This window comes from Eptatretus burgeri, chromosome 3 (assembly GCF_056783735.1).
Source record: "Eptatretus burgeri isolate ZD-2024b chromosome 3, Ebu_testis_v1, whole genome shotgun sequence".
In the NCBI taxonomy this organism is placed as follows: domain Eukaryota; kingdom Metazoa; phylum Chordata; class Myxini; order Myxiniformes; family Myxinidae; genus Eptatretus; species Eptatretus burgeri.
In genome coordinates this window covers 33,154,009-33,169,354 of record NC_140963.1, presented here as the reverse complement: position 1 = coordinate 33,169,354, position 15,346 = coordinate 33,154,009, and the positions used below count along the sequence as shown (strand labels likewise).

The window sequence follows — 15,346 nt, the reverse complement described above, 5'->3', positions numbered from 1 at the left end:
CATATGAAGAAGAAGACCCATATCTCCAGTCAAAATGCTGGCTCCAACTAAATGGACAGACAAATGTAGAGGATGTGAAAATGTACCAATGGAAATGGTTGAAGTACATCCACACTGCTAAACTTTCTGGTGGGTGGATTTAGGAATACAGATAAAGGCGTGGTCCAGAGACTATATCATGCATGCAAGGAAAGACAGAAGAACCCTTGCCTACGGTGAAGATCGGTACAATATGGCACTACATACTGCTTGTCTGCTGTGAGGAGTTGAAACACACAAATACATAACTTGCCTGGCAGGAGAACTACAAAGAGACATCTGCCTTTTGAGACCAGTTTAATTTGGCCAGCCCAAGCCAATTATTACCTGATGGATGATGAATTGAGCAAGCCCAGAAGACTTCCTCAGTGAGAAATGTATCCCAGACGAAGCTCGTAGAATTTGCCAGGTGATCTCTGAAATCAAACCATGACACTTCCCTCATAGTTAAACGTCATGTCTTGAGTGGGTCAACTGGCTTATCTTTGCGAAATCAGCATAAAATGATACAACAGCATGCAACAGGAAGTGCAAAAGGGCCATCGATGAAGTTTTCCAGATGTTGTTGTTTTAGGCAAAAAACCAAGGTTGGTCTCTCGATGCTTCCTTGATAGACTTCAGCTTTCAAGCTCAGCGATTAGAAAGATTATAGATTTCCTGTAGAATGCATAGTTTTCGTTCCTTGAGAAAATCAGCTGTTCGTGTAGAAAAACATAAATTAAAGGACCACCGGAATTAAATGAACAAAAGGTGGAAAATGTGCCATTTGAGAGAAATGCAATTTCCTTGAGGGTGGAAAGGAAGGAGGAAAAAGGGAATCAAACATTTTTGAGGGTGTTTTGCCATTTTAGTGTACATAAATGGTGTCTAAGCCAAATTAACTCAGATGTGCGTTTTGACATCACCCTTATCTGTTATCATTGTTCAAGTTATGCACAAGTCATGTGTTCATATGAAGTCAACCACATGTGTGCATCGACATCAATGGGTCCTGCAGCTTGGCAGACTATGCGGATTGAGAGGGAGATAATCCAAAATGACTCCATGCTGAAGGAAAGAACATCATATTGAAATCTTTGTAGTTTTACTTCAAATTAACATCGTGGATATTATTATCTTGGCTTCCCAAATTACCCGCGCGTGAAGTGAAAAGCAGGGTTAAGCAATTGCTTTGTATCCGTCCGTCCGTTCCTTCTATCTGTCTTATCAGTTTATGATCGACAAACAACTTATTTAGATTGAATGTTATATTTTGAACACGAATCGGGACATGAATAGGAAGACAAGTTTGACGTTTTCCAGTACTTTGGCTCTGAATTTGTCGCGATCACACATGCACAGAGAGGAGTGAGATCATATTTTACACTGTCTACCTGCCTGGCAGGCAAACAAAATGGGAAATCATTCCACCCAGGAAACTTATTGTTTTTAAGGATGTTATAAAGGACACAAACAGCAGGCATGAAGAACTAATGTAATGCGTTAGATATGGTGGTGTAATCGACACTGGGTTAAATGGTGGTAAAACTAGGAATGAATTTATTTACAAGTCTATAAACCTCTTTAAACCTCTATTTAAATTGAATTTTATACTTGAGCATTGAAGAAAGCAAATCACCTTCATAATATTTCCAAGAACCTCCAGTTCTATTGTACTTGCACAAGTTAAATCGAGAGGTGTATGTAATACGAGGTGTATCGGAGTGATGAAGAGGCCGCCAGTATGGCTCCGTACGATGCTAATTGACGCTGTGTTCTACGGTTATCAATAAAACCTTAGCCTGTTAGGGTTTTGAGTTCAAGCCCCTGTTGGGCCATTGAATTAACACCAAGTGGGTTCACTCAGCCTTTCATTTTTCTGAGGTTGGCAAAATGAGTACCAATGTACTGGTAACAGGTGCATTGCATCAACAGCACAGCCATGCCCCCAGAAAATGATGCAGCCAAGCAGACACAAGCTGCGTATTAATAAATAAAATAAAGACTTCATCTCCTACACTGCAACTCAACGTTGTCTTAGTACAGTATATAAGGATGATCTACAAGACTGCAATTCAGTAGCGCTCAACTACCGGATTTTTTAAACAATCTTTAAAATCATTATTTTATAAAAATTGAGCTGTTTGTATATGTATATTTAACCTGAACACTGAGTGGGGTATCATGTTCTGTGAACTCTCCAGTTACTTTCTTGAAATGAATGAAGTTGTGCACTGTTATTGTAAAATTACAATTATATCTGAAAGACAATGGCATTCCAGGAAGCTGTAGCACAGAATATATTGGGAAACATTGAATTCATCTTCTATTTTGTGACCTGACAAAGCTGGCCCTGCCAGTGTAGTAGTGGACTTCATTCAAAAAATTCAACGAGACGACCCGTCAACCCGTCGGGTTCCCGTTGTGACAGCGGTTGATGAAAAAAAATCATTTCAAGAAAAAAAAAGATAGCTCCAGTGAACTATACCACTGAGGTTGTTTGCATTGATCAAATACTCCCAAAGAGTACTTGACTGAATCGGGAATTGATTTTTTAATAATTTATTTCGTTGCCCGATTTGAACGAAACTTGATACTGCACACCGCAGGCGAATGGTGAGTCAGGTGGCCCTAAATTTTTGCACTATCGTGTACCATTTTGGCTGTATTTCGGGAACATACATACATACATACATACATACATACAAGATGAGAGTTTTCATAATATATAGATAAATCACAACATTTATTCCTTATTACAAAATAAGTATAGACAGATCAAGATCACATCATTTATACCCCATAAACTCATTAATATTCACAATAACTGTAATTGATAATGGGAAAATGTACCAACCCCCACGCTGCCTCAAAGTGCTTGTCTGTTTCCTTGATGGTAAGGTTACAGTTATCACATGTTCAGCAAATGATAAAAGATGCTGTTGTGAAACAGTTTATCCAGGAATGCAAAAACAAGCACAGCTTGAAATGTCTTGCAAGCACTGGAATGCCTACCGTTGTCCGTCGATGCAGATTATTGAGGACGAGGCCTTCTGCACATCGACACCGTTTTACTGCCTGACAGATAGAAAGACAGGCATGACAGTTGGCAAAGCACCCTCTAATGGACACGAGTTCTTAACCAGCTTATGTTTCATGAGCATATATCTAGAAGATGCCACATGAAAGCTGTTTATTTAATGCCTTGAAGGAGGTGAAGGTTGAGGAAGAGTTTTTGAGGAGTGGGGAGGGAGTGAAGTTGTGACACTTTTGGGGTGGTTTGTAGGTATCGCTAACCCAGCAGGAGTTGTGGCTGCCAAATTAGTGAAACATCCTCAATGGTACTTTCTAGGATGGTCTTGACAATTCTCTCGAGGGTTTCGTTGTGTGCAAGTCCAGCTTTCATGGAGACTTTCTCTGCTTTGAAGAAAGAGTTTTGAAAGATTCCACTGATAATTACACAAGAGCGAAAATGGCAACTCTTGTGAGCTGAATCTGAATGTTCCATCGAGCCTGAGTAATTCTTTATGTTGGAAGTCATTAAATTGGGTACTTACATAATCACATCTACAAGGGGAAGGGAGAGGGGTGGTGATAGCTCCATTGAGAAAAGGAAAAGGATTCGAGAGTAAGAGATTGTTGGAAGAGTATGGAGAGAAGGCAAAGAATGTTTGGAAGAGATAGAAGGTAAAAGCTAGGAGAGATAGATGTGGGGCTTACAGGGGAGTAGTGTCAAGGGGGAGGTGACAAACTGGGCTTGGATCTGACGGTGAGGGGAGGGGTCAAAGGTTGTGCGAAGTGGAACTGTCACATTGGCTGTCACCAACGAGGCCCCATCCTGGAAACAGATTTAGCCACTTTAGAATAAAACAGGATATGGCATGGTCGTTAAAGAGGAGTAAGGATATAAAAAGGAGCAAGGACATAAAAGAGCTCAAGGCCCAGACTGTGCTGCTGAGTAGCTTTTTATAAAGCCTGAGAGATAATGGTAGTGCAGCAGAAAATTGCAAATGTGAGTAAATGGAGGAAGATTGTCGAGGACCTGCGACTGTCGAGGCTGTGGTCCCCGTGTGGCCTTATCATTCACCAGACCATGCGGTGAGTTGGCTCTGAGCAAGTTTAGCTCCAGTGGCACATTGAGATATCTTCAAACCATGATTGCTTTCAAAACAGACACTATTAAATGTGACAATGGACTGGGGGACTGGATTATTTGCTCTCCACAACGTCATCCATCATCCTCCTCATCCTGCCAACTTCCTCCCCCCCTCCCCTTTCCCACCACCTCCAAAGAAGAAGAAGAAAAAAAGTCTAGAACAGACTCAGAAACATTATTTTATGGAGAAATGCTGAGGCTCAAATCGCTCTTGTTTCCCTTTTTTGCCACCATACAAGTGCCTGTTTGTGTGTATTTAAGGGTGTGTTGATGTGTTTAAATCCTCATTCTCAAACACATTGTTGAAAGCATTGTTACTCCGCATACATCTAAATTGTAATAAATATCTGCTTCATCGTTTATACAACTCTGTTCTTCTTGGGTTTTTTGCTTTCTTTCATCCCTTTACAAAGTGTTGATTCGATCACGTACACTGGATTAATGCTCAATAAATTGGACTTACAAACTGCAATGATTGGTGGTGCTTAGTTATTCTTGTGACAGGGTTGCAGCAATCCTGTTCCTAAAGACATAATTAATAACAGAAAGAACTAGTCTTGCTCCCAAAAGGTGAGCGTCGATCTGCATCATTGAAAAGGTAGAACCAAGGACAAAATCAACAGGGCATCAGCATACCTCAATCAACGTTTTGTTGATTTCATTCCTAGTTGATAGCAATATTAGTTAAATAAGCAAGGCTTCACAAACTACCTGATAATATGTGATACACCTTCCTACTCGGTTATTATATATTGTACACTAGTCTATAAACCTAACAGAACAAAATTGCACAATCGAGTTGTCAAGATGGTTGTCCTATAGGTATGCTGTCTTGTCAATTTAAAAAGTGTTTTTGACAATTTTATTCTTTGCTTTCATAACATATCTAAACAACTTCACAAAATTGTGACGCATACTTAAGAACGCAAAAATAATCACGTCTATTTATTGTATGCTTTCCTATATGTGTGTGAAATGATGATGAGCGGTACCCTTCCCTCCACAGAGTGTCAGTGCTGCCGAAGCAGTCTCTTGGCAAAGGTTATACTGGGAGGTTTGCCATTGCCTTCCCAGTAGTCGGTCAAGACAGGAATTTGTAGTTTGCCCATGGTGCCGGTGATTGCTCGCATACTCTCCGTGAAGGACAGCGTGGGATCTTTAAAAGTCCGACAACTAACTTAACGTCCGTTGAAGGGACGGCGCACACATTGATGCCTCGCCCTGCCTGCGAGAAACCAGGATGACAGTTTCCAGCTGGGCTAAGATTCTAACCCAGGCTAGAAAGCTAAAAGGTGAGAGTACATATCACATAGCTATCCTTCCAACCCAGGTATTAACTGCTTCATCACAATAACACCAAAAACTGAAATTGCGAATAATGGAGAGTCATAAATCCACAGATAAAATTTCCATAATCTTTTTTTTTCTTTTTCTTTTTAATTTTTTTTCACAACTTCAATAAAATGATCGTTTTTAGAAATGAAAATAAATTTGGACAATCTATTTATATGTACGCATTGGGGAGGGAGGAATGTCATCAGGCTTGTGCGTACATGGTGCATGCAGGGTTAGGGGAGACGGTGGAGTTGTACGAGGGGTGTATTTCAACATACAAATCCCAATCATTTTGCCAAATTAACATCTTATTCAAAAATTCCTTACCACCCCCCACCCCACAATATATTTTCCTGTTTTTCAACATTGTTTTTTAATTGAATTATTTCTTCAATCAATCAATTATCCTTACAATTTAGGAACCCTAATAACATATATTTAAGTCTCCCGTACAAAACACATGGTTACGGAATGGATTATGTTCAGCAGACGAACGGCTTGTTCAGCTTCGCACCACGCATTACACATACATTTATTACATAGGCAATATATGGCTGAATATCACACCCACCCACAAAAATGTCCTCTTTCCAATTATATTACAAAATAAAAAAAATCTCAAAGTACTTTACGAATATTAAGCGATTCTTAACTTCCTTCCAAATTTCAAGCGAGACATTGTACGCATACAAAATATGTTGAGTTTGTTGTCCTTAGATTTCCTTTCGTGGAAAGTAGACTCCATCTTGATTTAAGACAGAAATGTATTGACTGGTGTTTAATGCAGCACAGCCCGGTAAAAGAAAGCTTAAAGGACACTGCAAAATAGCATGCAGGGATGAATATAATTTCATTAAACCTGACTTGTATACAAGGTCCAATTTACACAATTTACACGTCATAGAAGTAAGTTCAAGGCATTGTACCTTTGCAAATTCATCTATGTATATGCTTTGAAAGTTTCATACATATTTGGAATCATTTACGAGAACATCAACAATGTTTCGATTTAAAGACAGAATGGTACTTCTTAAGAACCATTCTCAAGGTTCAGGCTGGAGTCAAGTTCTTCATTCTCGATTCCGGTGAAATTCAGGGCATCAAGTTAATGACCCTCAATAGAGACAAATGATTTAGTTTGAAAAGGAAGAGGTGAGGTTACGGTAGCGAGAGGGGGTTTACATCTTTTTAATATGACGGTATAATTGTTGCATTAAGGTACCATTCAAAAAGTGAGTATTCATGGGATTCAAACCCAATTAACTCCCCTCCCAACCCCAGCCCCCAGAAACAGCTATTCTCTATGACATGGTTTTAATTTCTTAGAACAACAAAAATCTGTTTCACACCAATAAACCATTCAACTGTCTATCAATTAAAGTTTCTTCTTTAAATAATATTTGCATTCCAGACATCAAATGTATTAACATTCAACATCTCTCAACTGTCTGTCTGTTAATACTCGGCTCTCAAAAGGCAGCACGATAGTTCAATTGGGACTGCACTCATCATAGACCTGTCACATCTGCTTTCAATTGTTGACGAGATAAGATTTTACTTAAAATTGTCATGCTGAAGGAGAATCGTCATATCTCAACGCATGCCGTTCTTTGTATTTGGACACGTATCCGGCTTCCTGGTCATCATATAGATTGCAAACATAAAATACCCACAGTTCCTTAATTTCTGTAAGGAGTAGACCATTTTGTGGTGGTACATTAGCCAAATTCTCCACTCATAATACGTGGAAGTGCTGGGACGTGGATATGGCACAGGTATATGTCTCACCTCCTCCTGCAAGTTCCCCTGCATTGTATTTTCACACCATCTTGAGGTCCTGAAACATTAACATTAATTTACCACAAAGTATTTCACAGCCCTCCTCATCCACCAGCATCCCTGTTTGTTTGCTGGTGTGGTAAGCCAGTTCTATAAACAGATATAATTGCCAGCTACTGGAAAGTATTAACCCTTTGTTAACCCCAGGGCACACAGCTCCTTTTGTGCAGTAGGGCCCGACACCGGACGCACAGCACACCAGGATTGGCGTGATCTCTGCTCACCCATCGTGCCCTGCCTGCTATCTGCCTCAGGGCCACGTTCTGTCGGGCTGTGACCCCACAAATTCTTGACGTTCTCCCCAAGCCCTTGCCCTCTACTGCCCTCTCTGCCAGAGCCTCTTCAGGATGGTGTTTGGCACTCCTGGCCGTAGGCAACCCGCTGGCGCTGAGAGCCGGGCGCCATCGCAGACACCGGTTGCATTCTTGTGCGTACATGGTTAGAACCAGCCTGAATAATGACCTTCTTTGAACAGTCTTGGAAATGGAATGTCATGCTTGCCTCATAGGTGATCGTCAATAACACATGGCAACAAGCAGGTTCAGTATGATTCTTTGAAAGGCAAGGATGAGTTATGCTTGCTCACATCATGTATTTCAGCTGTCATCCTTAGAGCTTGGAAAAGTTTTAATACTCATCAAACAGGTTCGAGTGACTCTCATCACCTGGAGATCCACTGTAAAGTTCTCTCTGAAGATTTTAGAGCATTTTTCATTTCATATGCACACAGAAAACAGCAAAAAGATAATTGTCTCATGAGGTATTTCAACCAATGCCTGAAGAGTATTGCTGGATGTCCCATAGGTGCATTAACACAATGGAGGCTAATTGTACTTCCTGGTATATTGGTAACCTTAAGGTTCAGAGATTCCTTTCTCTGAACCTTGAATTCACTTGCTGATGAGGATCATTAATTATTTTATATAAACTATGATAAAGCAGTCGCTCCAGCTTGGAGAGAGCACGACACAAACTCCAGCCAAGTTATTCATGTAGTTTTCTCCTTGAACCTTAAGGCTTTGGTACACTGATAGAATTTGAAGCAATAGGTCTTTACAACATGATACTGAACATCATCAATATTACATGGAACAATGTTATTGCCAAATTAAACTTGTCTCATACATTCTCACACTCTCTTTCTGAAAGGATGGTCTGGCCTGGCCTCCTATCTACTTAATCAACAATCCTCTTGAGGAGGTTCAGTCATTGAAACTCCTGTGTCTAACTATCAGCTACGATCTTTCTTGGACAAATGACATTTCAAAGTTGGCCACCAAAGCCAGCCACTGACTGGGCATCCTCCGTCATGCAATGTCCTTCCTTGCAACACCTGAGCAATCCAGCTACAAGCCCTTCATCTGCAACTTGATGGAGTACTGCTCTCCCCTCTGGTCTGGCTCAGCTTGACGCCATAGAAACCAAGGCCTTCAAGATCATTCTATGGATCTATCACTTCACCATCACAGACAGACCACTGTCTCTCCATCTTCTACCTCCTCCTTTCTGGTCTTGCACTCTCTACTCTTTCCATGCTTTGTCCCCCTCAGGTTTCTGCAGGGTGCACATGGTCCACCATGAACCACCTTCTGGTGAAACTACCTAAATCCAGGATCACTGTTCACCTCTTTTCCCACCTGTATAATCAACTTCCACATCCTCTTTAATCTCGTTCTTCCCTCTACATCTTCAAGACAGCCGTTCACCACCATCTCAGATTTTCACCAATCCAAACCATGATCTTTCTACCCTCGTTAACCCCACCAAAATCCCTCTTCCTTCCAACTTTCCAGTTTTCCCTCCTTGGAGTTTCCTTCTGTGTCCATCTTGTTCACTCCATGCATGCGTGTTTTGTGTCATATTTTTGTCCATCACTTCCTGATCCGTTCAGTTTACTACTCCTCCACAATCCTCGACTGTTGATACAAAAATAATCCTGTGATTAACCAATTAGACAATGTGAATAGTGTGATCAGTAGTAGTCCCTAGAATGAGTTATTTCATTAGTTTATGTGGTAGGTAGATCTTTGCCCACTTGTCTAAGAGTTTGGGGGTGGTGGTTGGGGGGGGGTAAATGTGTTGTTAGTTCGTGTATCCTTGGTGTGATGTCTCTCCACCCCCCCCCCCAACTCCACCACTACTTTCAATCTTTCTACTCAATCCGAGGGGCCCCTCTTTCATCCTGTCTGTCTTTCTTTCAACACAACAGGTGTATTCTTGTTCTTCGGTGTGTGTATCCTCAACGCTCAAATCCACTCATTATTTTATTCGTTTCAATTAATCATCCATTCATTCGACATTTCCTCTATTATTCACCATCCGTTCATTTATTCCTCACCATTCGAGACGATTAATCCTTCCTGACGATCAAATTACCCACGTCCATTTTCCACTATTTTCCTGGACTTTTTAAAAATAAATTTTACACCAGATTTGCTATTTTTTTCACTATTTTTAGATCCTCATGGAGGATCTCTAAGTCTTACTCACGTTGTTGTTCTTGTGGACTTTTTTGTTTCACAGCCTGAAGTTTTCATTGAAACTTCCTGAAACTTGGCATAAACATGTAAAAATACCCTACACAGACAGTAACCATCTCCGATTTTGGAAAGTCCTCCTAGAAATAAAGTTATGACGTCAAAATATCTCCGCTAATGGAAATCACCTACACCATTATCTCCGAAACTAGGCAAGCTGTTTGAATTTTGCTTGCGGGAATCAAGCCGGGCATAAGCACAGATAATTTATCACAAACCTGATACATCACAATGACGTCATATTCGTTTTTATGACGTCATCATTAAGAGGACGAGGATCTAAGCTCATTCAAGCTTGTTCTATACTTTTTTTTTACACCAAAGTGGTTGCATTTTTTTTTCACTATTTGCTTTGCTCAAAAACTGCCTATTTAAAAAAAAAATTTCTCCTATTCATTTTCTGTTTTGTTCAAAACTGGCTATTTAAAATCTATTTTTCACATTTTTTTTCTATTTATTTTTGTTCCAAAACTGGCTATTTAAAATATTTTTTCCTATTTATTTCCTTTTTTTGTTTAAAAACTCGCTATTTTAAAAAAAGGTTTCTCCAAATTTTTTCCTTTTTTTGTTCCAAAACTCACTATTTAATTGATTAATTTTTTTCCATGTGGAAATAAAAAAAGAGGAAAAAATTTGTATTTTTTTTCCTAATTTTTTTTGTTTGTTTGACTATGGAGGATGCATCGTAGTCCAGGAGCCAACTGCCATTTTTTCCCCCTTAACCTTGCATTGTATTAAGTTTTTTTTTGCTGTTGATTTTGGTAGCCAAGGGTCTCTATTTTCCGAAACTGCTTGATGACATGTTGTCACCCTTGAGCAATTTGAGAAATTCAAGATGGCATCCAAGATGGCCACCATTACCTATAAATGACCATAACTCCCTAACTATTCACCCTCGGAAGGTGATTTTTGTCTCTATACCTCGGTTTTATGGGTTAAGCTATCCATTAGAACGAAGTATTATGTTAATATCATATTGTAATAGATGGGCACCAATACTTCGCAATTGTCTTTTCAGGTGCTGCCCGCATGACGAGTAAAAAATGAATGAAGAACAGTGCTTTTTCGTGTCCAAATTTGGATGTGAGAACAAGACCGAACCGTTGAAAGACACTGGCCCTGTCAGAATTAAAAACTTTATCAAGCATAGCAAAATCTACAGGGACAGGTATCATGAACTTCTTGAAGAAAAAGTTAGTGAAAATCCTGAATGCACAGTTAAATGTCACAGAAACTGTGTTTCAACATACACTTCAAGCGTCCAGGTTGAAAGGCACGAAAGGAAGAATCCAGAAAGTGCTTCGTCTTACATTCCACCAAAGACCAGGAGACGTTCATCACCACCAGGATTTATCTTCAAAGAACATTGTTTGTTTTGTGGTGAAACTTTTGTGTTTGAAAAAGATCCGAAAAACCCAAAACGTTGGCGACCAGCATATTCATGTCGGGAAATAGGCGGCGCAGGTGGCAAGAAGTCACTCAAGCAAACTATTCTTGAAGCCTGCAAACGGCGTCAAGATGAGTTATCGGATGTTGTGCGGCAAAGGGTAGATAGCGCTTTAAGTGACCTTCACGCAGCTGATGCAAGGTATCATGTGGATTGCCGAAATAGCTTCTTGTCAGAAAAAAATGTGGCTTCAGCTGCAACCAAGTCTGATAGCCAAGTTAACATTGATCGTGCCTTTGAATCACTTGTTGTAATGATCAATGATTCGTCCGGCTTCCCGAATTCAGTTGAGTTGCATGAAGCGTACAAAGAATTCGGGGGTGACAGGCTGACACGTCGTTTAATTGTCCCAAACCTATGCGAACGCTTCGGAGATGAGTTGGTGGTTTTAAAGTCTCCAGGGTTAGCAGACATTGTTAGCTTGCGATCTATAGCTGCAAAATGTATGCGATTGGTTCAAGATGAGGACGATGACATTGATGTAACAATCAACAAACTGTGCAAAGTCATCAGGCATGAGGTCAAACTAATAACATTAGATAAAGATTGTTATGATACTAGGGTTAACCGACAGGAATGTAGAGAGAGACTGTAAGTGAAACTTTGATGAAACTTTTAGGGAAGCTGTCTCCTAACCTAGATAGGGCACTACCTGCACTTCTCATTGGTTCAATGGTAACTGGGGTGATGAAAAACCAGCCCACTAGTTTGCAAATTACTCTTGGCATCAAGATGAAGAGATCAAAAAAACTTATCAACGTGTTACAAGAGTATGGTTTATCTGTACCTACGATGAAGTATGGCGTTTTAAACATTCAGCTGCCAAAGCCACAACCATGGAACCTTCACTACCAGGCCTATCAACTTCAAGTTCAAGCTTGGTTCAGGTAATTGTAGACAATTTTGATACCAACATATCGTTTCCAAACGGAAAGTCATCCATCCATTCCCTTGCCATGCCGCTCACACAACCAGATAGTAACAGTAGTGAAACAGTCCAAGAAGACACCATTAGGCATGTGAAAAAGGAAGACGTGGTTGAGCCACTCGAGTATGACGTCGAGAAGTCCAAAGAATGGTAATGGTCCCAAGAAGCCTCCGATGCCACAGAACACCCCCAGACGATCAGTTCAGCCCCTGCGTATGCTGGCACAACAAGTAATTTCAAAGGGAAGAGCCAGTGAGATGGACTTCGCGTTCCTTCAAGACATGAACAACACACTAGATTGTCCTGAGTACAATGGGTACAACACTGGGGCTGCACGTCGACAGGGTCATTCAGCACAACCAAAGACGAAGGCTGTTTACCTTCCCTTAATAGACATGATCCCGTCACACCCAGATACCATGATGACATCAATGGCCATTGCACAGGTCAACACACGCAATATCGGGCAACAGTTAGTAGTTTTTAAAGAACATTTTTATAATATAACACCTGTGGTCATTTACCTTTTCATATTTTCCCCAAGATTAAATAGTATAGAAGATATACCAGTGCTTGTAAACTGGCAGCCATCTTGGATTTCCAGATGACATCATCAGTATATGAACTTTGATCTGATACAGATAGATGTGTCTTCAAAATACCCAGTGATAGACACCTTCACGACTAATTTGGAGTAAATAGTTAAGGAGATATGCCAGTTTTAATGTTACGGCAGCCATCTTGGCAGCCATCTTGGAAATTACCATTAAGTTATACGATATTAACATAATACTTAGTTATAATGGATAGCTTGATCCCTAAAACCTCGGTATAGAGACAAAAATCACCTTCCTAGAGTGAATAGTTTGGGAATTATGGTCATTTATAGGTAATGGTGGCCATCTTGGATGCCATCTTGAATTTCTCAAATTTCTCAAGGGTGACAACATGTCATCAAGCAGTTTCTGAAAATAAAGACCCTTGGCTACCAAAATCAACAGTAAAAAAAAAAAAAACTTAATACAACAATGCAGGGTTAACCCTCTCCGCTCCCGGACTGGAGGGTGAACAAAATGGATACAGAAGGAAACACTCAGGAGGGAAAACTGTAAATTTGGAAGGAGGAACGTTTGAGGTGGTTTACTGAGGGTAGAAAAGATCATGATTTTATATTGGGGATGATCTGAGATCGTGGTGAACAGCTATCTTGAAGACAAGGAGGGAGGAATGAGATTGAAGAGAATGTGGAAGTTGGTTTCACAGGCAGAAAAAAAAAATGAGGACCAAATGAGTGGAGGTGAGCAGTGATCCCGGATGTATGTAATTTAACCAGAAGGGGGTTGATGGTGGATCATGTGTGCTCTGCAAAAACCTGGGGAGGGAGAACAAATCATGGAAAGAGCAAAGGGTGCAAGACCAGAAAAGAGGTGGGAGAAGACAGAGAAACCACCGACCTGTCTGCAATGGACTCACAGACTCAGCTTCATCGTGGCAGATTCCAATAATGTGGAAGACCTTGGTTTCCACAACGTCAATCTGAGAAAGATGCAAGGCAGGGGAGCCAGCCCAGATGGGAGCAGTACTCCATCAAACTGCGGATGAAGGCCTTGCAGGTGGATATATAGGAGCTCAGGTGTGCCAAGGAAGGACTTTGTATGACAGAGGATGCCCAGTCGGCAACTGTTTTCAGAGGTCAACTTTGAAATGTGGCTTTCCCAAGAAAGATCTTTGCTGAGAGTGAGACTCAGGCATTTGAATGATTGACCTTCCTCAAGAGGATTGGTAACCCTTTAAACCCTAGCGGCCATTTTACCGGCCACTATTCAAACTCCCATATACCCTAGCAGCCATTTTACCAACCGATAGTCAAACCTCCATATACTCGAGCAGCCTGATTTTTCTCCAGTGAGCCCAGGGTGGGATTGTATAAAGTCAAAGGAGCTCAGGGTTCAATGTGTTTTGAAAGTAGATAGGAGGGTTTTCCAGATGGTCCTTTTGGAGAGAGATAGTGAGAGTGTGGATTTGTCATGAGTGAAACACATTCCAAGTGTTTGACCATCTTGCGATTTTAACTACATACTTGTGCTATATGGTAAATATATTTGACAGTATGGACAGTTTTGGTAGTTGCATGGATATCTTATTTTGGAACCAAAAAAAGTTACTTCTCTGTTACATACATGTGTAAAAGAAAGAGATGTTGAGGTGAAAATTGAATAATAATAACTATACAAGTAAAATACCCTCATACTTGCATTTGTCATCATTGTTCATCCTGCCCATACTGAAAATTGTACCAGTTTGTCTACTGTGTACCAGCTCCTAGGTTAAGCTAAGTAAGCATTTTATCAAGAAAACAAATGAGCAACATACATATAATATAATATATATATATATATATATATATATATATATATATATATATATATATATATTATATATATATATATATATATATATAGTAGAAGTAGTTTATATATTATTTATTATGTTTTTTTTTTGGTGTTGTTGTTGCTGCTCCTCCTCCAAGCTATTATTACTGAGTTAGATGCTTCATTATCACTGAAGTGCTGCTGTTAATGCAATTTTATGCAAGTCAGTAAGTGTTAAACTCTTTGCCATTTCATTTTCAATGGTGATTGTAAATGTGAGATTTAAGTAATGTGAAATATAATAAGACATTTTGAGAACTATAGAGAACAGTTTTATTATATAAGAAAGTGTTTAATAAATCAAAGTGACATCCTTTTGGAATCACGAAGTTTTAAAACATGTTAACATCATTTTTAAGTGATCTGCAAAGTTGAGTAGTTTTAAAAGCTTCAAAATAAGCTTATTAATGGTGACAAGCCTATTAAAAATTGCAATTCCACATCAAATACTATATTACAATTTTCCACTTGGACTTGCCAAGGAAAGCAGCAATTTGTTGAAATCAGAAATTTGTTTAGAAAACAGGCAGACAAGGTTATAAAAAGCTTACAGCCAGCTGGACAAAATAACCACATTCAAAAATTTGAGATATAACAGCAAACACACAATAAGGTGCCATAAACAACTATTTTCTTCACTTGTTTTAGGGGCCT

At 39.8% G+C, this 15,346-nt stretch overlaps 1 long non-coding RNA gene across 1 annotated transcript in view; it reads right to left on the bottom strand.

Moving 5' to 3' along the window:
* Positions 1-2,745: 2,745 nt before the first annotated feature.
* The window catches only part of LOC147029650 (uncharacterized), a 67,311-nt gene continuing 54,710 nt past the window's right edge, over positions 2,746-15,346 (bottom strand). The window contains exon 4 of the long non-coding RNA XR_015055736.1: positions 2,746-3,096. This is a non-coding gene — a long non-coding RNA (uncharacterized LOC147029650). The remainder of the gene's footprint in view (positions 3,097-15,346) is intronic.